General features: G+C 52.3%; 6 non-coding genes and 1 pseudogene across 6 annotated transcripts; 2 read left to right on the top strand and 5 right to left on the bottom strand.

Moving 5' to 3' along the window:
• Positions 1–3239: 3239 nt before the first annotated feature.
• On the bottom strand, positions 3240–3313 carry TRNAN-GUU (transfer RNA asparagine (anticodon GUU)). The gene has a single exon. It is a non-coding gene; the product is annotated as a tRNA-Asn (tRNA).
• Positions 3314–7146: 3833 nt separating this feature from the next.
• LOC127493880 (U1 spliceosomal RNA) lies at positions 7147–7310 on the bottom strand. The gene has a single exon (XR_007924417.1). It is a non-coding gene; the product is annotated as a U1 spliceosomal RNA (small nuclear RNA).
• A 1376-nt stretch (positions 7311–8686) lies between these two features.
• On the top strand, positions 8687–8850 carry LOC127493879 (U1 spliceosomal RNA). The gene has a single exon (XR_007924416.1). It is a non-coding gene; the product is annotated as a U1 spliceosomal RNA (small nuclear RNA).
• Positions 8851–11552: 2702 nt separating this feature from the next.
• On the bottom strand, positions 11553–11624 carry TRNAQ-CUG (transfer RNA glutamine (anticodon CUG)). Its single transcript has one exon. It is a non-coding gene; the product is annotated as a tRNA-Gln (tRNA).
• A 916-nt stretch (positions 11625–12540) lies between these two features.
• LOC100339494 (tubulin alpha-1C chain pseudogene) lies at positions 12541–14194 on the bottom strand (annotated as a pseudogene).
• Positions 14195–14627: 433 nt separating this feature from the next.
• On the bottom strand, positions 14628–14699 carry TRNAH-GUG (transfer RNA histidin (anticodon GUG)). Its single transcript has one exon. It is a non-coding gene; the product is annotated as a tRNA-His (tRNA).
• Positions 14700–15576: 877 nt separating this feature from the next.
• On the top strand, positions 15577–15650 carry TRNAN-GUU (transfer RNA asparagine (anticodon GUU)). Its single transcript has one exon. It is a non-coding gene; the product is annotated as a tRNA-Asn (tRNA).
• Positions 15651–22479: the final 6829 nt, after the last annotated feature.

The raw sequence follows: 22479 nt of genomic DNA, 5'->3' as shown, positions 1-22479 counted from the left end.
TAATTAACACATGCTTCTGAGGACCAAGACTTTAACATATGGGCCCTTAGGAGACACTCAAATTGTTTTCTAAACCATAACTTTGTTGCATTTTGGTGTCAGGTTTTTCTCTTTTCAACAGTTGTCATCTCCATCTTTTAAAATAAATTTTAATTATAATTTAATTTGAAAAGCAGAGAGAGATGGAGGGAGCCAGAGAGATGTTCTGTCTGCTGGTTCACCCCCTACATACTGCTAACAGCCTGGCTGGGCCGGGCCATAGCCAGGAGCCAGAACTGAATCGAAGTCTCAGGTAGGTGCTAGGGACCCAGATACTTGAGCCGTCACTGCTGTCGGAAGTGGAAGAGGAGCTAGGAATGCGAATGAGCCCTTCCAGTGTGGCAGGTGAGCGTTCCAACTGAGGATTTAGCTACAGCAACAGAGCCTGCCCCAAACAGGATGTTCAGAAAGGTTTTGCATTTCATGGTTTCTTTCATTTGAGAATGATGGTGATCTTTAGACCTGTGTGCTGTCTGAACTGGAGATCTGTATGTTTGTACGTATGTACATATTTGGTTCAATATTTGTTTCCTTGGATCTTCATAAATCCTAGGTTAAACTTTTCATCAATCATTGTTTGCCAGGATCTTTTTTTTTTCTTATTTTCTTGTGAGAGCCTTCCAAGTTCATTAAAACAAAGTTTTGTAACTGGCAGATACTTTTCACATCATAGCTGGGTTCTCTTCCACAGAAATACTGGTCACAGGCCTGAAATCTCCAGTGCAGGATTCTTGAAAGAGTTTCTGTTTTGGTGGGATGGGGGATTAGCAGCTGTGAGCTTCTAAGTCAGGCAGACAAACCGGAGCAAAAACCAAGGGAAGAAGGAAAGGAAAGAAATGCCTGTGGGACTTCTGGCTCGGGGATCTTCAGTCTGCAGGGACTGAGACAACTGGTGCTCTCCGGGGACAGGCTGCGAACGGGTGGTCATGGCCTACCCTGTGGCTTTCTCAGCCCATGGCTGTTTGGATTACAGCAGGAGATTTTAGCCCAATTTGTCACAAGTTTAAATCTCCCACTTATAAAGTGGGTGGTTACTTTGTTATCATACATGTAATGAAGCCGTGCAATAAGCATGACAATTTTCACCTTCTTATACTCCCTAGATTTTCTTCTCTCCCCACCCCCACATTCCAATCCCTCCAGCAGGAAAAGATCAAAGAACCACTTCCGCGTGACTGTCCTCAAGTCTTGGCAATCTGGTCACTAGGAAGGAGGTTTCAGACTCCTGAGGAATATCCATGCTATTACCACTTGCTTGACTGAAAGGTCCATGTGTCCCCTCCCCCACACGCAGTTCACGTTGAAGCCCACACACCCCTGATGACGGCAGTAGGAGTTAGGACTAAGCAGGTTTAGATGAGGGGCGGGAGTGGAACCTCTGATGGGATTAGTGTCCTGAGAAGAGGAAGAGACTCCAGAGCCCCCCCTCTCCACCAGGTGAGGGTGAGTGAGAGGACCCTTGGAGTCCGGAGGAGCCCTCGCCAAGAACTGACTCTGCCAGCACCTTGCTGTTGGCTTCCCCGCCTCCAGGACCGTGAGGAATAAATCTGTTCAGCCAGCTCGTCTGTGGTCTCTGATTATTGTGGCCTCAGCTGGTTAAGACACTATGCAGGCCTCTAAGGGGATCCAAAGAAGACTTGAGTCCACGTCAATCTACTTCAGAATCCATCTCCTATTTATATTTTCTTTTTCTTTCTTTTTTCTAAAGACTATTTAAAGGTGAGTGGGCAAGACAAAAACAGGGTCTTCCAGCAGGGGAGAGATTGGACCCGCAATTTCTATTGTCTGTGATGAATTTTCTTTAGCTTCTTGCTCACCAGACAAGGTGTCATAGCAAATGCCACCTCTCAGATTAGACCAAATAATTCCACAAGAGCAGTAGAATAGCCATAAGTATTAAGTTCACCAAGTAACATCCTGAGAATACAATCTCTCCTCTTTTTGTCACAGGAAAATAAGGAAAAGATCCACTATTTATAAAGTCTCAATTAAAAAAAATTGCAGTCTCCCTTCTCCAATGTTTATTTGGCTCAGGACCCGCTCTGGAGGTCCCACTCTGGAGAGGGAGTTTGGGTTCCTCAGCAGGTACAGCCTGGGCTCTGTTGTCACAGAGGCACCAGGGTGGCCTCTGTCAGCGCCTCTATGGACGGACGGGTGAATCCAACCTGTCTCTCTCATGAATCACCTTCCTAGAATTCTCAGGGCTCAGGAGAAAAGCCACAGAACCAGTTCCTAGAGAGCAGTGTTTGAGACCAATAACATTGGGCAATAGCATTCCCTAAGTAAAAACAAGGGATCTAGATGTACTGCTAGCAAATGTCAGATGATGTTGCCAAGAAAAGAGAACTCTCTTAGAATGTGGGAATTAACTAGATACAGTTTCTCTGGGTGTTATCTAGACGTAAATTCGCAAAATTAGGAATGCACAAATACTTTGATCAGGCCAGCCCACTTCCAGGAATCTTTTTTAGGGAAATCTTTGCCCAGCTGATGAAGGGTCTTTCTCTAAAGATGGTCTCAGGTTTTATTTATAATAACAAACACCAGAAACAATCCCATGCCCATCAGCTAAGGAAAGTTTAACTATATAATGGCTTATCCATACCGTGCAAAGACACACAGTTGTTTAAAAGGCTGCAATAAATAACGAAGATGGTGATGCTGTTGCCAACAACGAGAATGGTGGTTAAAGTTTCATGAGCATTTGTTAAGTGTTCAAGAGTTTTATGTGCGTTTCTCCTTAGATAGGAGATTAACTCATTTGGAACGTCTTCCTGTTAGCTGCCTTTTACAGATGAAGAAATCGAGGCACAGAGAGAATTCAGCGGCTGAGTCAAAGGGAGAGTTTCAACCCAGAGCTTGAGGCTTTGTCCAAGCGAGGACTGGGCTCTTGGGGTCGGACTTCTCAGGATTTTCAGGCTTACAGGAATAGGCATTTGTAGAAGTCACAGTTTTGGGAAGCGAGAGGATATGCAAAGTGGCTCCCTGGTAAGAGGTGAGCTCTGGGGCCCCAGACCTGGACTCTGTTGAAAGCAGCATTGGCTGAAGAATTCCTCTCTTGAGGACTTTCTTCTCCGAGGAACTCGTTTGGGTATGCGATGTAAAGCCGACGGAGGGCCAGAGGGCTCTGAAGATTAAAGTGCTTAAACATATAACCTTGAAGTGACTACAATGGATAATGGACTCCAAATAAAAGGAGCCGTCCCTGGGTGGGCTCGAACCACCAACCTTTCGGTTAACAGCCGAACGCGCTAACCGATTGCGCCACAGAGACTCAACAGCTTTCGGCGCCGGACTCATTTCCTGGTCCCAAAGCAGCTGCTTTCTAACCTCTGGTCTGCTGGCCGGAGACTCGGAGCGCTCCGGACACTCGGAATGCGCGCCACGCGGGGGCCCAGAGTCGTGTGGCTGGGCTCCCGTGGACCTCACATCCCGCTGCAACCAGCCGGGGAGTGCTCAGGGCAACCCCCTGATCCACGGCCCTCCACCCCGCCTGGTCCGCGGCTCCTCGGCGGCTCGCAGCGGACAGAGGGCGCGCGCAGCCGCTCCGGCTGAAGCCGCGCCCCTGGCCCACAACCGCTGTGCCCCGACTGCGCAGCTCTGGGGCCTCCAGGAGCAGGTGGCGCTAGGCAGGGATCTGGGGCTCGCTTGCCGTTGCAACCCCTCGCCCCTCGCACGCCGGGCGTTTAGGAGGCGCGCAATAAATGCTTGGCGAGGAGAGGCGCCGCTGGGTTTAGGCGCGCTCCAGAATGGAACTTCAGGCTTCGGTGGCTGCGAGGAACTCCCGCGTGGAAAGACCGGCGCTGATCCGCAAAGCCTCCGTTCTTGCATTGGCGAAGCTGTTCAGGTTTCCGCACAAGTCCCAACTTTGTATCCCTGCATCCTGGAGCCGGGCTCACATGCCACCCGGCACCGTGCTGCAGCCCCAGCCCAGGGCTTCGGTCCTCAGGCAGGGAGGGAGAAGTAGCAGAAGGTGGGAGTGGGGACCACCGGGTGGGACCGGAAAAAGAGGGGGCTGTGAAGGCCCGCGGACAACGGAGCATGCCTCCAGTCGGTATTCCTTGCATAATTTCGCCACCTCTCCCATGCCTGCTCTTTGTCACGACGCGTCAGTGTGTGCGCGAGGTGCTTCCTCTGGAATCCGAAGACGGTCGTCTCTTAGGAGACGTCACCCTTCGCAGTCGGAGACTTCTGGAGCGCAGACCTCGGAGCAGGCGCGCGGCGCGGGGCGCACAGAGCCTGCTCCTCGCAAGGGGAGGGAGGGCCGGGATCACGGCAAACCGCCACCCCCAAGGGACTCCTGCTGGACGCCGGCCACCCTTCTCACGTCTCCTGCCCCCTGTGACTAACCATTGTAGTTGCACTGTCCGGACAGCGGCAGCAGGTATCGAGAAAGAATCCGAACAAACCGTTGCAGTAATAATACTAGCATACTGGATGCACACTGAGTCATGCTCATTGATCCACACAGGAAAATGCTCACCACACTTGTAGCTTTGATTCTGTGTAGAATAAGAGATTCCCAGGGCGTTGGAGCTGTTCTGCTGATTTGTCAATGAAACTCAGCTGTTTTATTTCTGTATTTGTCAATATTCATGTTCCTTTGGACCTCGATTGCGTATTTTTCCAAGAGCCCTGAGAAGAATAAAGAATGCACTAGGCTGAGGCTCCTGGGCTCGAGGTGAAGAAGGGAGGGGCGGAGACACACACGGAGCCGTTGGCCCCGCCAGGGCTGTCACCTGAGCCCCTGGGGAAATCTCCCACGCCTGTCGTGGGCAGTTGGGAAATTCCGGTGTCAGGACCACGGAGCTGGATCCCGGCAAAGTCTGGGTGGGACCTCTGGAAGTCGGTGGAAAAAGACGTTTATCCACCCTGCCCTTTCTTTCTGGGTAGGAGGAGCAGGGGAGAGGCTGCCCTACGGGGCCCAGGAGAGGGCGTCCAGCCCGGCCCTGCTTTCGCCCCGTAGCCTCTGTCCTCGGCCCGGGTCACTCTAGCGTGCAGACGGAAGGCGATCAGAGGCCTGGACCGTGGCTCAGGGCCGACAGCCCCCGGCGCGAGGAAATCCATCAACCCTTGCAGACCTAGCTCCTCCTCGGCCCCGCGCAGGTTGCCTTGAGCCTCGCTTAGGAAGTTCACATTTGGGCGCCTGGCCTCGTGCTGCTGGGGAGAAGTGGAGCTTCTGGCCCTGCTACACCTTGCGGGCACGGATTACTGCTCGCTCGCTTTCTAAGGCCGCCGTCCTGGACGTCGATGGATTGGCTTTCTCTGGATCCCCGTGGTGGCCACAAGACGGCGCACGATCCTTCCCCTGCTAGCGAGTCCCGTACCCCCTCTCCCCCTCCAGGAGCCAGGATTTGTCTCGGTGTAGCAGGTGAGGAGTGACGACAGCCAGTAGTCCCGGTTTCCCCAGAGGAGCCGAGCACCGGATTTCTTATTTTGCATCACCAGGATTCGAGGTCGTCTTGGGTCCGGGCCCAGGGGCTGGGTCCTGTAACTTGAGCCGCTCAGCTCTGGTTCTGCCTCACTCTTTTCCTTTTCAGACCGCGGGAGGCTCACAAAGTTGGCTGGACCTGAAAGTCATGGATTTCCTTTGTGATTCTGAGGGTTCTGCCAGGGACTTGAACTCCATCATCCCCAGAAGGGTACTCAGGCTTCAGAAGATTGCCAAAGGAGTGGGAGAAAAGAACAGGCATGCATGTGGGACCAGACTGGGCTTTGCAGGCCACTTCCACAGAGCTGAAGAGAAGGGGAGATTTGGAGGGAAGAAAACTCTGCTTGTGGACTTTCAGCATCTTTTCTTCCAGTTACTGATAGCGTAGGGGAGCACAGTTGCCAAAGTGAATTTTGTGGGTTCTTCCCCTTAGTTTAGTATGGAAATAAAAAGCAAGACACAATTTGCAGAGAAGAGGATACTTTTATTTGATTGGCAAGCAACAAAAATCTTCTGATTCAAGAGGAGACCAGGCAGAGTGCCCGAAGGAGACACTGGCTTACAGGAATTGCCCAGGGTTTTTAAAGCATTACTATCTGTTCCTTAGGTCATTCTATGGGGGGTGCCCATTGCATGGGAATTTGGCAGATGGTATGTTGATTGGCTTGGGGCTCATGGAGATAGCGGGGGTCTGTTGGAGACAGCCTAAAACTCATTAGGGGCTCAGCCCCTCCTCTACTAGCTCTGGGTGGAAGATTGCAAGTAACTTAAAAATGTGATTTAAAACTGCAAGGTCACACATGCAGCACAAGGGGATATAGTGGGAGAGATGCCAGCAGGTATGGAAACAAGCTTTTCAGCCACAGCAGGCAGCCTGCTTGTGTGGACTTCAGAAAGCTCACTTCCTCGTCGGGACGCCCTCCACAGCAGTGCTTCTGAGCAGAAACTCCTTTGACAGCTGTGTCGAGCCGAGTGTACTGGTCTTATCTCAAAGTCCCTAGATGGATGGGGCGGTGTGGGATGTCCCTTGGAGGACTGCTTCAGTGCTTTTTGGCTGACAGCATTCTGAAGAGCTAGGTAACGTCTCACACGCTTTGAATGAGCAGGCAGCACAGGTGCGGGTGTTCCTGGGTTGAGGAATCAAGTGGTGCAGGAGAGAACATTTGGCTTCCCTCCCCCAAAGCCCTTCCACCTGCAGCATATGCTATCAAAGGCTGTGCTAAAGTGGACACCGAGACTGCCGTGTGTCCTGTTTGGGCTCCTCGGGACAGGAACCGCTGACTAGGGATGGTTGAGCCTGACAACAAAGAAGAAAGAAAGGCAAAGAAAGCCACCAGCCCCCCGCCTTGGTACTCACAGCCCACTGTGATTAGCACGGTTATAGGGACTGTTGCAGAAAGAACAGCATTCAGCAGCTTTCTTCCTTCATTCGGGAGTGTGTACAGCTGCGCATCCTGTGTATGGATGGCCCATCTACCCCCAGCCAGTGCGGAATGTGATTCAGTTGAGAAAGAAAAACCCACAGTGCCCGGAACCGCAGGAGAGACCTTTACTGCGTCCCGTGGAGAAAGCCAACCTCCCTCCTACGGCTAGTTCCGTACTCGCCAAGCACATGCGGAATGCTCTGCTTACTACCTCACAAGTACACGGAAAACCTGCTTTTGAACATCAAAGATCAGGGGAGAGCGCGAACGCAGTCCCCCACTACCACAAATTATGCAGTCGAGTTTCCCACATTTGGGGAAATCGCAGGGGTCAGCACTCCCGCAGTGCAATGGGAGAGCCTCGCCCTGGGAAAACCACCTGCTTGATCATGGTGTCTCCCCTGCCAGGTAAGTATGAGTTGTTGACATTCCGCCCCAGCACAGCCTCACACGCCCCACACTCTTCACACGCGCTCACTTTGCGCCCCTCAACCTCCCCCGCCCCGGGCCCTCTTCGCCCTCACGCACGCACAGCGCACGTACGTGCCACCAGCGGTCCCGTGCTTTCTCCCACAGCACGGGAAAGCGGTCGTGAATCTGCAGCTGGTCCCGGACCAGCAGCCCCTGCGTTGCTCTATCTGCATAGCCCCGCCCCGTCCGGGACGCCATCGGAGGCGCCCCGCCCTCCCCCGCGCCTTGTCGCCGGCCGACCAGCGCGCCCTCCGCCGGTGCGCAGAGTGACAGCTGTGCCCGCCCCGTCCCTCCCACTCCCACCTGTGCGGGCGCCGACTGCGCCCGTTCTTATCCTGCGTCAGGCCTGGGACCTTTTGTCCGAGGCCCGAGCACCCTCCTCGAAAGCATCGCTCTCGATGCCCGGACATTTAAGGGTCATCCAGGATTATCTTCATGCGGGAACTCCAAATGAAAAGTGGACTTAGTGGATGCCGATCGGACGTCGAAGCCAGCAGCAGACAGAACCCGTCTTTATGAAGCTGGAGAAGACGCCCGGGGGCCTCACACAGTCATCCTGACGAAGCCATATTTTCATGGCATTCCCTAATAAAGATCCCAAGTGAATCGGGTCCATCCTGAGAGCGTTTTGATGGACAGGTAGGGGATACCATTACACTGGGGCTTGCAGGGACTTCCGGATCACAAAGACCTAAACTAGCTACCTACTTACATCATATTAACCCGTGAGCTGAGCCTATAGTTCAATTGGGGACTCCCACCTGGGTGTCGGGGACACAAGTACTTCAGCTTCGCTGCAGCCTCTCAGGGTGCACATTAGCAAATTAGCTGAAGTATAATCCTGGATGACCCTTAAATGTCCGGGCATCGAGAGCGATGCTTTCGAGGAGGGTGCTCGGGCCTCGGACAAAAGGTCCCAGGCCTGACGCAGGATAAGAACGGGCGCAGTCGGCGCCCGCACAGGTGGGAGTGGGAGGGACGGGGCGGGCACAGCTGTCACTCTGCGCACCGGCGGAGGGCGCGCTGGTCGGCCGGCGACAAGGCGCGGGGGAGGGCGGGGCGCCTCCGATGGCGTCCCGGACGGGGCGGGGCTATGCAGATAGAGCAACGCAGGGGCTGCTGGTCCGGGACCAGCTGCAGATTCACGACCGCTTTCCCGTGCTGTGGGAGAAAGCACGGGACCGCTGGTGGCACGTACGTGCGCTGTGCGTGCGTGAGGGCGAAGAGGGCCCGGGGCGGGGGAGGTTGAGGGGCGCAAAGTGAGCGCGTGTGAAGAGTGTGGGGCGTGTGAGGCTGTGCTGGGGCGGAATGTCAACAACTCATACTTACCTGGCAGGGGAGACACCATGATCAAGCAGGTGGTTTTCCCAGGGCGAGGCTCTCCCATTGCACTGCGGGAGTGCTGACCCCTGCGATTTCCCCAAATGTGGGAAACTCGACTGCATAATTTGTGGTAGTGGGGGACTGCGTTCGCGCTCTCCCCTGATCTTTGATGTTCAAAAGCAGGTTTTCCGTGTACTTGTGAGGTAGTAAGCAGAGCATTCCGCATGTGCTTGGCGAGTACGGAACTAGCCGTAGGAGGGAGGTTGGCTTTCTCCACGGGACGCAGTAAAGGTCTCTCCTGCGGTTCCGGGCACTGTGGGTTTTTCTTTCTCAACTGAATCACATTCCGCACTGGCTGGGGGTAGATGGGCCATCCATACACAGGATGCGCAGCTGTACACACTCCCGAATGAAGGAAGAAAGCTGCTGAATGCTGTTCTTTCTGCAACAGTCCCTATAACCGTGCTAATCACAGTGGGCTGTGAGTACCAAGGCGGGGGGCTGGTGGCTTTCTTTGCCTTTCTTTCTTCTTTGTTGTCAGGCTCAACCATCCCTAGTCAGCGGTTCCTGTCCCGAGGAGCCCAAACAGGACACACGGCAGTCTCGGTGTCCACTTTAGCACAGCCTTTGATAGCATATGCTGCAGGTGGAAGGGCTTTGGGGGAGGGAAGCCAAATGTTCTCTCCTGCACCACTTGATTCCTCAACCCAGGAACACCCGCACCTGTGCTGCCTGCTCATTCAAAGCGTGTGAGACGTTACCTAGCTCTTCAGAATGCTGTCAGCCAAAAAGCACTGAAGCAGTCCTCCAAGGGACATCCCACACCGCCCCATCCATCTAGGGACTTTGAGATAAGACCAGTACACTCGGCTCGACACAGCTGTCAAAGGAGTTTCTGCTCAGAAGCACTGCTGTGGAGGGCGTCCCGACGAGGAAGTGAGCTTTCTGAAGTCCACACAAGCAGGCTGCCTGCTGTGGCTGAAAAGCTTGTTTCCATACCTGCTGGCATCTCTCCCACTATATCCCCTTGTGCTGCATGTGTGACCTTGCAGTTTTAAATCACATTTTTAAGTTACTTGCAATCTTCCACCCAGAGCTAGTAGAGGAGGGGCTGAGCCCCTAATGAGTTTTAGGCTGTCTCCAACAGACCCCCGCTATCTCCATGAGCCCCAAGCCAATCAACATACCATCTGCCAAATTCCCATGCAATGGGCACCCCCCATAGAATGACCTAAGGAACAGATAGTAATGCTTTAAAAACCCTGGGCAATTCCTGTAAGCCAGTGTCTCCTTCGGGCACTCTGCCTGGTCTCCTCTTGAATCAGAAGATTTTTGTTGCTTGCCAATCAAATAAAAGTATCCTCTTCTCTGCAAATTGTGTCTTGCTTTTTATTTCCATACTAAACTAAGGGGAAGAACCCACAAAATTCACTTTGGCAACTGTGCTCCCCTACGCTATCAGTAACTGGAAGAAAAGATGCTGAAAGTCCACAAGCAGAGTTTTCTTCCCTCCAAATCTCCCCTTCTCTTCAGCTCTGTGGAAGTGGCCTGCAAAGCCCAGTCTGGTCCCACATGCATGCCTGTTCTTTTCTCCCACTCCTTTGGCAATCTTCTGAAGCCTGAGTACCCTTCTGGGGATGATGGAGTTCAAGTCCCTGGCAGAACCCTCAGAATCACAAAGGAAATCCATGACTTTCAGGTCCAGCCAACTTTGTGAGCCTCCCGCGGTCTGAAAAGGAAAAGAGTGAGGCAGAACCAGAGCTGAGCGGCTCAAGTTACAGGACCCAGCCCCTGGGCCCGGACCCAAGACGACCTCGAATCCTGGTGATGCAAAATAAGAAATCCGGTGCTCGGCTCCTCTGGGGAAACCGGGACTACTGGCTGTCGTCACTCCTCACCTGCTACACCGAGACAAATCCTGGCTCCTGGAGTGGCGGGGGGAGGGGGGGGACTCGCTAGCAGGGGAAGGACCGTGCGCCGCCTCGTGGCCACCACGGGGATCCCGAGAAAACCAACCCAGCGACGAGCGCGCTGTAATCCGAGACCGCAGGGTGCTGTGGGCCACGAGCTCCACTTCTCCCCAGTAGCACGAGGCCAGGCGCCCGAATGTGAACTTCCTAAGCGAGGCTCAAGGCGACCTGCGCGGGGCCGAGGAGGAGCTAGGTCTGCAGGGGTTGATGGATTTCCTCGCGCCGGGGGCTGTCGGCCCTGAGCCACGGTCCAGGCCTCTGACCGTCGTCCGTCTGCACGCTCGAGTGACGTGGGTGGAGGACAGAAGCTGCGGGGCGGAGGCAGGGCCGGGCTGGACGCCCTCTCCTGGGCCCCGTAGGGCAGCCTCTCCCTGCTCCTCCCGCCCAAGAAGAACGCAGAAAGAAAGGGCGACCTGAATAAAAAAGTCTTTCCACCCACTCCAGGAGGTCACGCTCAGACTTTGCTGGGATCCAGGATCCAGCTCCGTGGTCCAGACACCGGGGTTTCCCATCTGTCCCCGATAGCCGTGGGTGATTTCCCCAGGGGCTCAGGTTTCATCCCAGGCGGGCCCAAGGGCACCTGTGTGCCTCCGCCCCTTTGTTCATGGCGAGGGCAGGAGCCCCAGCCTCGCCCAGGACGGAGATTGCCCCAGTCTCGGTCATTTCCCTGGGGACCGGGCCGTTGTAAAGAATCCGTTTCTGGAGCCCAGACTCCTGAGGGGGCGGGAGAGCCTTCGCGGGACGATCCTGGGAGGTCCCAGGTGCAAACCGAGGACAGGAAGCACTGAGGCCCAGAACAGTCTGTTCCCTCCAGAGCCTCCTTCCTGTCTCCTAAAACGAAGCATGGAGGGGATGCCGCACAGTAAAAACGCCATCTCTTTAAGTTAAAGAGAAAGGTCCCACCGAGATTTGAACTCGGATCGCTGGATTCAGAGTCCAGAGTGCTCACCATTACACCATGGAACCAGCTCATGACAGGCTTTTGATCTCTCCTATCCACGTAAATAACAAGTGCAGGTCATCCAAAAATGACATGTTTATTCAGTAATTAGCTTCTCAGAGGAAACACCTGTGAGGTATCCAAGGTAGCGAAGGCAGGCAAGATTTTAAATGGCCAAACGAAGAGGGCTTCTTCCTTCCATTGCTTTCTGACAACTGCACTTTGCCACAAGAATCAGTGACAAGGGTGGGGTGACGTGGGATTTCATCTTAATTGAAGCCCTTGCCTTTTACTTAGAAAGCATTTTAAGTACTGGCACATAGACGGTGCGCAAAACGATCAAGTTTATTTAAATGGTAAATAAACACGCACACATGGACACAGTTGGAGAGGGCCAATGGGAGAAGGGAGTGTGGGAAGGGAAGTGGAGAGAGGGTGCACCCTCAGCTCCTTTTACAACGTGATGTGGTCACCTGGGAGGGTTATGAAGCTCCATAAAATTCCACGTGGAGCTTACTGTATATCTTCATATGGAGACCCTTCCTTGGGTCCCAGATGAAAACAAGGGGTCCTGGGAAAGGGGGCGTTCTGACAGCTTAGAATTACGTGGGGTTTGTGACCTCCAGCTCAGCTAACTACCTTATCCCATATCCGAGTCAGCCCCGGGTGGACGGGCCCTTGCCGGCAGGTGTCCTCCGGAAGCGTGCTCTGGGCGCAGCTGCCCTGGCTTTTCTGCAGGGCTGTGCTCTGGCAGAGCCTGGGTGAGCGTCCATTCTCAGCCGGGGGGTGCACGAGATGCCTGTTCCCATAGTCACCCAGCTGTGCTCATTTATCTTAGGTTTTTTTTTTTTTTTTCATTTAACACGCAAACACCAGTTTTATTGACAGGTTAGGGCCACAATGGACAATCTCAGAACAGGGTGAGCAGTGGCAGCAGACTAGTTAATATTCCTCATCTTCATCCTCTCGCTCAGCACTGTCTGCTCCGGCTTCTTCATAATCCTTCTCCTGGGCAGCCATGTCCTCACGGACCTCAGAACTCTCCTTCCTCCATGCCCTCTCCCATGTACCAGTGAACAAAGCCACACTTGGCATACATCAGGTCAAACTTGTGGTCTAGGTGAGCCCAGGCCTCGGCTATGGCTGTGGTGTTGCTCAGCATGCACACAGCTGGCTGGGCCCTGGCCAGGTCTCCACTGGGCACCAAAGTAAGAAGCTGGTAATCCATGCCAACCTTGCAACCAATGGGGCACCAATCCACAAATGGGATGTTGCACGTGGTCTTGATGGTGGTGATGACAGCACTGACATCTTTGGGAACCACATTGCCAAGGTACAGCAGGCAGCAAGCTGTGGATTTACCATGATGAGAGTCACATTTCACCAGCTGGTTGGCTGGCTCAGAGCAAGTGCTGGTGATCTCTGCTACAAAAAGCGGTTCATGGTAGGCTGCCTCAGTAGAAATGATGGGCAAATGTGGCCAGAGGGAAGTGGATGCGGGGACAGGGCACCAGGCTGGTCTGGAATTCTGTCGGATCAACACTCAGGGCTCTGTCAAACCACAGGGAGCCATGATGGAGGACACAATCTAGCAGATAAGGTGGTTCGGGTCAGTGTGGCTCTTCCTGGAGGCCAGAATCTGAAGCCGCCTCAGCAGACCACATGGCAGGTGGAAGGAAGGAGGGAGAGATCTGCTTGGACTGTGAACCGAGCCTAGGCTTCTCATGTTTGGACCTGCACTATGTTCATGTTGGGAAAAGTCACAAGAAAGATTTGTAAAGGAAGCAAAGGAAGGTCTGAGATCCTCATAGAGCCCCCCCCCTCCCCTCCATCGGAAGACAGCAAAGGATTCACAGAGCAAAGGGTCACACGGGGGATTTAGCTCAGGAAAGATGACAAAGCTTTGGCCTCAAATAAAATTCCTTGCCTTGAAAGAAGGCCTCACTGGAAGTACACTCTATACAATTGAGTGGCAAACCTCTAGAGGGAAGCCTCAGAAATTCATCCTAGTTCTTGGACGTCCATTTGGTGTGAACATAGGGGAAAGTTTGCTTGCTCACTTGCTGAACTACTCTCTTTGCCTCCATCTCTTGAAACCTTTTAAATCCTTTCCCTCAACCTTGGGGCAAAGACACCAGTTCTTTTCCCAAATGGGCGTTCAGATCCCAGGGACCACCGGGGAGCTGGGCCACCAGCCGTGGACCTGGGTTCCTCCAGCAGGGCTGTGTGAGATGTGCTTCCCTCCACTTCCATCACTTTTGAGTCTGAAAAAGGCCAAGGATGGAATTGCATTTTTCAATTCTTAACCCTGACAGTGACCCACATAAGGGAGAATCAATGAAATTTTCCCTCTCAGGTTGCTTCTCTTCACCACCCTGGCATCAGCCAGCCCAGGGGGCCGGTCCAGGACAAACCGTTCACTGGCTTCTAGGTGCTCTGGTGTCTAAGCCTGCGTGCTGCCCTCGGCCTTTGCTCAGGGGCCGCCCTGTTGCCTCTTGCTCTGTGGTTTACAGTTAGCCTGGAACAGCATCGTACTGCTCTGGACATGCAGCCCTCTCCTCTGTAATAAACCACGGTAGCTGGAATTCACCGTCATGTCCAGTCTGAGAGGCTGGAGTCCTCTGTAACTGGAGCCATTGGTGTCAGCTTAGGGATCCCTTCCACCACCTCATTGTATGGAATCTGCATTCAGACTCCTTTGCCGATTGAGTTCTGCATGGAAAGTCTACGACTTAGTAGGTGGTGGGTTCTGTTGCCAAAATCCCCCCAGCTGAGTACTGAAGATTTGTTTGCTTTAGGCTGTGTGGTTTCTGAGTCAGGTCCTACTGCCAACAAAATTGGGGACTGGGAAGGGTCGTGAAGTTTAGACATTCCCGGTTCTATTTTCTTTTACAATCCACAGTTGGAGTGTAATTGTCTCAGATATCTCAGAGCTCCTTTACCCTAAAAGCTGCAAAAGGGATGGATGTGGCCCCACCATGCCCGACCTCTTTGGATGAGCAAAAAGACAATCACCGCCAGCCGCACACTGCCGTGACTCGGATTCGAACCGAGGTTGCTGCGGCCACAACGCAGAGTACTAACCACTATACGATCACGGCACGCCGCTGAAACTGCGGGCAGACGGATAGTTCTTGTTGGGCTTTTAACCCCTACGTGGTGCTGTTCTATTTACGTCCTTGAGCGTCACAGCTGGTTGGGTTTTTCTTCACCTCCTCGCCGTTTTTCCTCTTTCCTCACCCATTCTGCGACCATCATCAACATTTCTTCCTCCAAGATCTACCTGCCCTGTGGGCTGCACAAGTCTCCTGGGAAGTGCCCGCGCTCACGTCCGGGGTCTCGTTCTCTCCCCTTCGTGGTGTCCTGGGCCCCACTCGCGGCCCCACCCGCCGCCCCTACAGCCCCAGAGGAGCATGCGGAAAATCCGCCGGAATTCCGCGATGAAAAGCTGCTCCCTTCGCACGGCCCTTCGGGACTTCCATCCCCGGGGGGCTCCCAAGACCTGAGCGCTGAAGACCCCGCCGCCTGGAGTTCTCGGGTCCCCCGGGGCGCCCTTGACGGCCAAACCCTGTTCCCGGCGAAGGACCCGAGAGCGGCCGTCACCGCGACCCTGTCCCCGGGGAGCCCCGTGCTGGACACGCGAGGCTTCCGAGCGCCCGCGGGCGGCAGGGGCGGTGGGGCCTAGGGTCTTCCCGGCGTGGAGGCGGCGCCGACGCGGGCGCTCCGCGGCCTCGGGCCCACTCGCTCCGGCGGGACGCGGACCCGGGCGTCTGCGGGGAGCGGGCTCCTGCGGCGGGCGGGCGAAGGCCACGCGGCTGCCCGCGACTGCACGACCTCTCTAAGCACAGGTTGCCTGCGTGGTGCCCAGTGCGGCTCCCGCTCGCCTCTCGGGGTGGCCGGGCTCTGGAGCTCGCAGCGTTGTCCCGCCAAGGCCGGCAGCCGCCGGGAAGACACGGTCCCTGTGCGATCGAGAGCCGAGTCTCTGTGGCGCAATCGGTTAGCGCGTTCGGCTGTTAACCGAAAGGTTGGTGGTTCGAGCCCACCCAGGGACGGCCGCCGTTGCTTTTTACCAGGATCACTCGGATGAGGACACTCCTGCCTCTTCTTGTCTATTGTTCCCACAAAGGCCACCTGCCCTTGTCACTCCACTCCTAGACCACCTACTGGGAGCTCAGGAGTCCTGAAACACACCGAGGAGGAACCCAGTCCTGGTGCCATAATAATCCCAAATCTTCCTTTTACGAGCCTGGACGAGAAATCCTCAAGTCTGTCTGTAATACTGCAGCATCAGTAGTATTCCGCTTCCAAGAGTGTGTCTACAATGTGATTGTTTTATCAATGATGTCCCTGGTGGGATCATTATCATAAGCATTCTCCCTGTTCTATTTTTTTTTAAATAAGAGACTGTGCACTATTTATTTAACTCCTCTCAAAAATCTTTTGAAATCTGGTTTCATGAGAACAGTGCTGCAGTTGTCATTGTATTGTGCACATCTTTCACCCTTGTGTGTCCACAGTGTAGCATTGCCTGTGCAATTGCTCCCTTATGCCATATATGCAGTGCTTCGAATATCACAAACTCACCAAACTGATCTCTTACAGGAGTGGCACTAAATCATATTCCAATTGGTATCCCAACTCTATCAATGTCCCTCTTGTAACTTATCTGCCAGCAGGACAAGCTATACAGGGATCTCTGATACTCCAACAAGGGGAGTTCGGCCTCCTCCCTGCTCCATAGCTTAACTAACAAGATGACCCAATAGAAGGACATGGCAGGCACTATACACAGGTGTTCTGTTGCGTGTGTTGACCTGCTAAACCCGTAAGATATCCTAAAGCCCTCCAATAACTAACTGTAGCTGCTGTGTGTACAGGTGACCTAGCCAGGCAGAGCGACCTCATTGAGGGCTTAGCTGTGCTACTCATCCAAGGAGGAGAAAATCTTATACTCTCAGATACCTGTTCTCCTCCTCTTTCCTTTTAATCTTCAGAGATCTTGCTTTGGCTTCCACAGGAAGTGATGAGAAGCCAATGCGTCTTCTCTGCTATACCATGGTCAGTGAGCATGCAGATAACTCTCTCCATAGTATTCCTTGCCAGATGTTTGCTGGGGCTCTGCCCAGCCCATCTGTCCATGTGACACTGGAGCCAAAGGAACCTGCACCCGACAGGCAGACCTGGGCCCTAGTGCTATGGGCTCATGATCCCTTTGTTCTTCTGTTTCTCCCATGCGCAGAAACAGAGCTCTTGACTCCTGCATGCTGAACCTGGGTCCTGGACCAAGGCTTTTGTTCTTTCTTTAATTTTTGCATCGTGATTTCTCCCACCAGGGGCATCGCTAGGGGTTTCTAGGTGTTATGTTTTCAAGTGAACTTCTGGGATGATCTCTGTTAGGTGATGATTGACAGAGATGCATTCTCTGTTTGATGGCGCATGACAGGAAAACTAGTCTGTGAGTCTGTATTTATTGTCTATTATTCTGGAGAGGCTGGTATTTCCTGGCATTTGAGCCTGCAGCAGTGAGAAGATGTTCACATCTCCTCTTTCCAGTGTGTGGTGAAATTATTATGGGCCTATAGCTGTCAAGCCAGAGCTTTTTTTTTTTTTTTTTTAAGATTTACTTATTTATTTGAAAAGCAGAGTTACAGAGACAGAGAGAGGGAGAGAGAGAAAAATCTTCCATCTGCTGATTCTCCCCCTCAAATGACCTCAAGAGCTGGGACTGGGCCAGGCTGAAGCCAGGAGCTTCTTTTGGGTCTCTCACATGGGTGCAGGGGCCCAAGGACCTAGGCCATCCTCCACTGCTTTCCCAGGTGCATTAGCAGAGAGCTGGATTGGAACTGGAGTGACTGGGATTCAAATTGGCACCCATAGGGAACGGGAGCATTGCAGGCAGTGGCTCAGCCTGCTATACCACAATGCCCACCCCTTATTCTGAACAATTATTGGTATCTGTGAATGTACTTGCTCACACCAAGTGTCCATATGAGCCTAATCAAATCTTGCAATGGAGCCATGGAAAGAGACTGTGTGGAAGCCTAGCCTAGTCTCAGGCCCATAAAAGCCAGGTACTCATGCTTCCCAGTCTCAGTGCCCATGAAATGACAGCGTCCAGGGGACCCCTCGTTATCCTGTCCTGCTAACCTCTCTTTCCATTTGCTGTGCCACTAACAAGAATCACTCACATTTGTTTTGTCAAGGTTAAAGTGAGGAAAACAGATTCTCTACTGCATCCAACTGGTAGACCTGCAGCCTATTGCTATTGGCTCATGTTCTGCTACTGAGAGTAGAGAGCTGAATTCCGTCCAGATTAGTGCAGAGGGGACTGGCAGGGCTAAGGGGAGAGTGGGGTTGGGGGGGGGGGGGGGCTGTTCAGCGCCAGCATCTGACTAACCAGGCCAGTGGTGTCTGCTCCCCAGAAAGCCTGGAATTTAGGCTTCTGTCCTCCCAGAGGGGCTGGGAGACGCAGGCTCAGCCCTGAGCCGACTGCATAGTGAAGGAGTGCTTTCAGGTCCTTGAGGAAGGTGCTGCCGAGTCCCTGGTCTTCTGGCCCCTCAGAGAATACAACTGTGCTTTGGAAAAAACAACAGAGTTGGCCTAAACAGACAGCAGTGTTGTTTTCTTGTGCAGGGATTTTAAAGGGACTTTGGGTCAGTCTAGGGACATGGCGTTGGCAGCCAGAAGCCATGTTGGAGATTTGTCATCTCTCAGGCGGAGGTTTGTTCAGAGCCATTGTCTCAGAGCTCAGCAGTTCTCACTTGCCATCCCTCCCTTGTTTGGGCCAGGATTTCCAGCACTCCGTTAGATGTCCAGACTACGGGTCATGTTCAGTGGCCTTAAGCTGCCCAGGCAGCTCTCTCTAGGCCTGAACAAAAGTGCAAAGGCCACCATAAGATTAGGAGTGGGTACCACATTAGGTATCCATTGCCTATTCCAAATGTTTTAGACAAAAATGTTTTAAGAGTTTGTCAAAAAGGAAAGTGACTTGGGGAAGTAGAGTAAAAGTCAAACATGTATTCAGAAAGTATGATGTTTATGGATTTAAAAAAATTCCCCAGGGCTGGTGCTGTGGCATAACAGTAAAGCCACCTTCTGTGGCACTGGCATCCTATATGGGCACCTATTTGTGTCTTGGCTTCTCCACTTCCAAGCCAGCTCCCTGCTAATGTGCCTGGAAAAAGCAGTGGAGGATGGCCCAAGTCCTTGGGTTCCTGTACCTATGTGGGAGACCTGGAAGAAGCTCTTGGTTGCTGGCTTTGGCCTGGGCCAACCCTGACCATGCAGCTATCTGGGGAGTGAACCAGCAGATAGAGGATCTCTCTCTGTCTCTCCCTTTCTCTTTGTAGCTCTGACTTTCAAATAAATAAATAAATCTTTAAAAAAAAAAAGTGTGAATGCAAAAGTCTATAAGTGACCATGACGAGTAGATACTGGGGTGAGAAGTCAAAAGACACAAAGTACCCTTGTGTTAAATGAAGCCACTCCATGTGTCCCTGGGACACGTTTACTGTTGTGGGAAATTTATTAGTGATAGCGATTGAGAGTGTTACTGAAAGTTCTGTGTATGTGTCAGCATGGCTGGGCCAGAGGGAACCTCGATATTGAGTGAAACATTATGCGTGGGTGTTCCTTGGAGGACGTTTCTGACTCAGTAGACAGTAAAGCAGATTCCCCCTCCCCAGTTGTGAGGGAGCCTCACCCAGTTCCTTGAGCGTTTGCCTAGAATAAAAGGCTGAGTTCTCTCTCTTGACTCTGTGAACCGGGACACTGCTCTTGTGCGGCTGAGCTGCCTTGGCCTGGAACTACAGCAGTAGGTTTCCTGGTCTGCAGCTGGTCACGTCAGGCCTCGGTCTGCAGATTCACCTGAGCCCGTGCCTAGAGCAACTCTCCTCCTGTGTGTGTGAGAAATGCACCCCTCTGGATTTGTTCTCTGGGGAACCCAGAACAACACACAGTACAGCAGTTTTGGTTTTGAGTCTTTTCAAAAACGAAGAGGAAAAAGGAAGCTGGAGACGTCTCAAAGAACAGTACAGGATCTGTTCAAGTTTGGATCGGTCAAGAAAGAAGGTTTATTCCAGCTCCCAGTTTTGGAGCTTCAGGACTGACGATCAGGCAGCTCCAGTGAGCTGACATTGGGTGACATTATTCCTGTGGCACAGCGGGGTAAGCTACAGAGCACAGGTTCCAGTCCTGGCTGTGCCACTTCTGACCTGGCTCCCTGCTAATCTGCCTGCAAAAGCCACGCTGTTGGAGACCAGGAAGGAGTTTCCGTCTGCTCCTTGCTTCAGCCTGAACCAGACCTGCAGCCATTTAGAGGGTGAAATCAGTGGATGGAATCTCTCTCCCTTCTCTCTCTCTCTCTCTCTCTCTCTCTCTCTCTCTCTCATACACACACAGTCTCTCTCTAGCTCTGCCTTTCAAAAAAATAAATCTTTTTTTAAAAAAATCAAAGTCCTCTTAGACATAGGACAATTTAAAAATGCACGGTTTTAAGATAAGATGTAAGAACTGTTTTTATTGAAACTGTCTCCAGTAAAATCAGAGATGTTGGGGAAAAACTGTTGCCTTGATGTTTTCTGAACTAAGACAAGGACAGAAAAGGAGAAGTAGGGGCAGTGTTTGGTGCAGAAGCTGAGAAACCACTTGGGATGCCCGCATCCCTCATTGAGTGCCTAGATTTGAGTCCCATCTCCTGGGGTGGAGTCCCACCTCCCCTGGTGTGCCAGTTTCCTGATAATGTTCATTCTTCTGAAGAGCTATAAATTAAACTTCTCAGACTCCCTCTAGATTGATTGCTAGATAGAAATTAGGATCTACAAGCTACATTCACTCAAGAAAACTGGCAGCAGGGAGGAGAGGCAGCTTTCTTACTGCTGTTGCTGCTGGCAAAACTTTGATGAACCATGGATGGTCATTGGCTCTTGTGATTGGCTTCCAGTTACTTTACTGAGGGTAAGAGGCTCCGGCCTTGGTCCCAATTTCCTGAGCTTTTGATGGCAGGAAAAGGAACAAGGTTACCAAATTCCACATAGGGTGCTTGTCTTCCAAGGCTGAAATAAGTATTTTTCCAGTGATGTATTGCATTAATCCATAAATCCCTTTCTATCCAGAACAGAAAGCTGGGTTAAAAGTGGAGCAGCCGGGACTCGAACTGGCACCCAGATGGGATGCCAGCACTGCAAGTGGCGGCTTTACCTGCTACACCACCACACTTGCCCCTCTAAGTTTTTTATCAGTATTATGTCTTCAAAGCAATTCAGATCTTTTTCTATTCAGTGCATAAAAGCATAGCATGATTATACAATCACTTATCTATCTAGTCCATAGTTATAGGAATCTAGACCTCTCCAACCTTGAAGAATGAATGAACAATAGTAAAATGGTTGTATCCATGCAGATATCAATCAGCATAGTAACCTAAAGCCCTCCTTTCTCTCTTGGTCGATGAGGTCCCAGAGCTGTGTTGGAAGGAGGCTCAGAGGCCCCAAAATACAGGAAAATTTGATTCAGTAGATGCTGGACTTGTGTTGACTTTGACGCTCAGGCACTTACTAGTGTGTGAGCCACTGACTGCCTCAGAAATTAGTAAGCAAACCCCGAAAACATGTGACTGTGTTGGATCGGCTGCTGTTCTGGGTTTTCAGTCAATGCAACTTGGCTTTCAAGGCTCCTGCGGGAAGCAGCCCCGAGGAAGCAGAACGTGTTCTTCAGGGGGATTTTCAGCAGTCATGTCTCCAGGACCCCCTAGGAGCACGAAGGCTTCTAGGTTTACAGGGGCACGGGCCAGGGGCAGACTGGGGTTATGGAGCTCCGCTGGAAATGCACACCTTGGGGAGTTGGCTCCAGCTGGCATCTGCTTCCCTCTGAGTCAGAACACCAGAAAAACTATGACCTCTCTGGAACTGGAACGCTCGAATCACTGCTTTCAGGTTGATCCCATCAGTTTCCCTCGCTCCCTCCCTCCCTCCCTCCCTCCCTGCCTTCCTAAGATTTACTTATTTATTTGAAAGGCAGAGTTGCAGAGTGAGCGGGCGAGCCAGAGAGATCTTCAATCTGCTGGTTCACCCCCCAAATGGCACAACAGCCTGCCTGGAACTCTGTCCCAGTGTCCCACATGGGTGGCAGGGGCAAAAGTACTTGGGCCATCATCTGCTGCCCTCTGAGTCACATAGTAGGGATACTGAATTGGAAGTGCAACAGCCAAGACATAAACCTGTGCCCATTTGGGATGCTGGCATCCCAGGCAGTGGCTTAACCCACGGCACCACAACGCCAGCCCCATCAGTTTCCATTTCTACAAAGGATTAAGGAAAACGAACACCAGGCCTAATATAAATGTTGCACATCAGACCCAGAAGTAATGAGTGTATTTAAAGGCTATGTGGGATTTTTTGCACCTAGAAGTATTATTGATTCTGGTAGAATTTTCCCCTCTTCCAAAGGTTCATTTTCTGGTCAAAGCATGTAATTTGCTTTCTTTCCACACTGCAAGCAGTATTTATGACTGCTGCTGGAGTCCATTACTCAGATAATCCTGCTCCCTATGTAGCAATTCATGAGCTAGGAATATACCTATGGTCAGCTAAGGAAATGGGGGAAAGAAAAGTTCCACTTTGCATTTTGGAATAGAAGGTGCTGGCAAATGTGTCTACCAATGCCTGGGTTTACGTTGGGGTCCAGTTAGGATACTGGAGGGAGTAGAGCTTGGCCTAAAGTAAAACTCCCACCCTCCAGATACCCCTGGGGTGGGGGAGCTAAGCCCTTGTGTGTTTCTGCATTATAGAACATCCAGAACTAAAACGTTGTCAGAACACCTGTGCTCTTAGTGAATCCACGAAGTCCCTGTTGATCTGTGATTTCCATGCTGGGCCTTGGGCA

This window comes from Oryctolagus cuniculus, chromosome 7 (genome assembly GCF_051225735.1).
Source record: "Oryctolagus cuniculus isolate XC-2025 breed Fujian yellow rabbit chromosome 7, ASM5122573v1, whole genome shotgun sequence".
Lineage (NCBI taxonomy): Eukaryota > Metazoa > Chordata > Mammalia > Lagomorpha > Leporidae > Oryctolagus > Oryctolagus cuniculus.
Note: the sequence above shows the minus strand (reverse complement) of the source record. Positions and strands in the feature narration are given on the sequence as shown.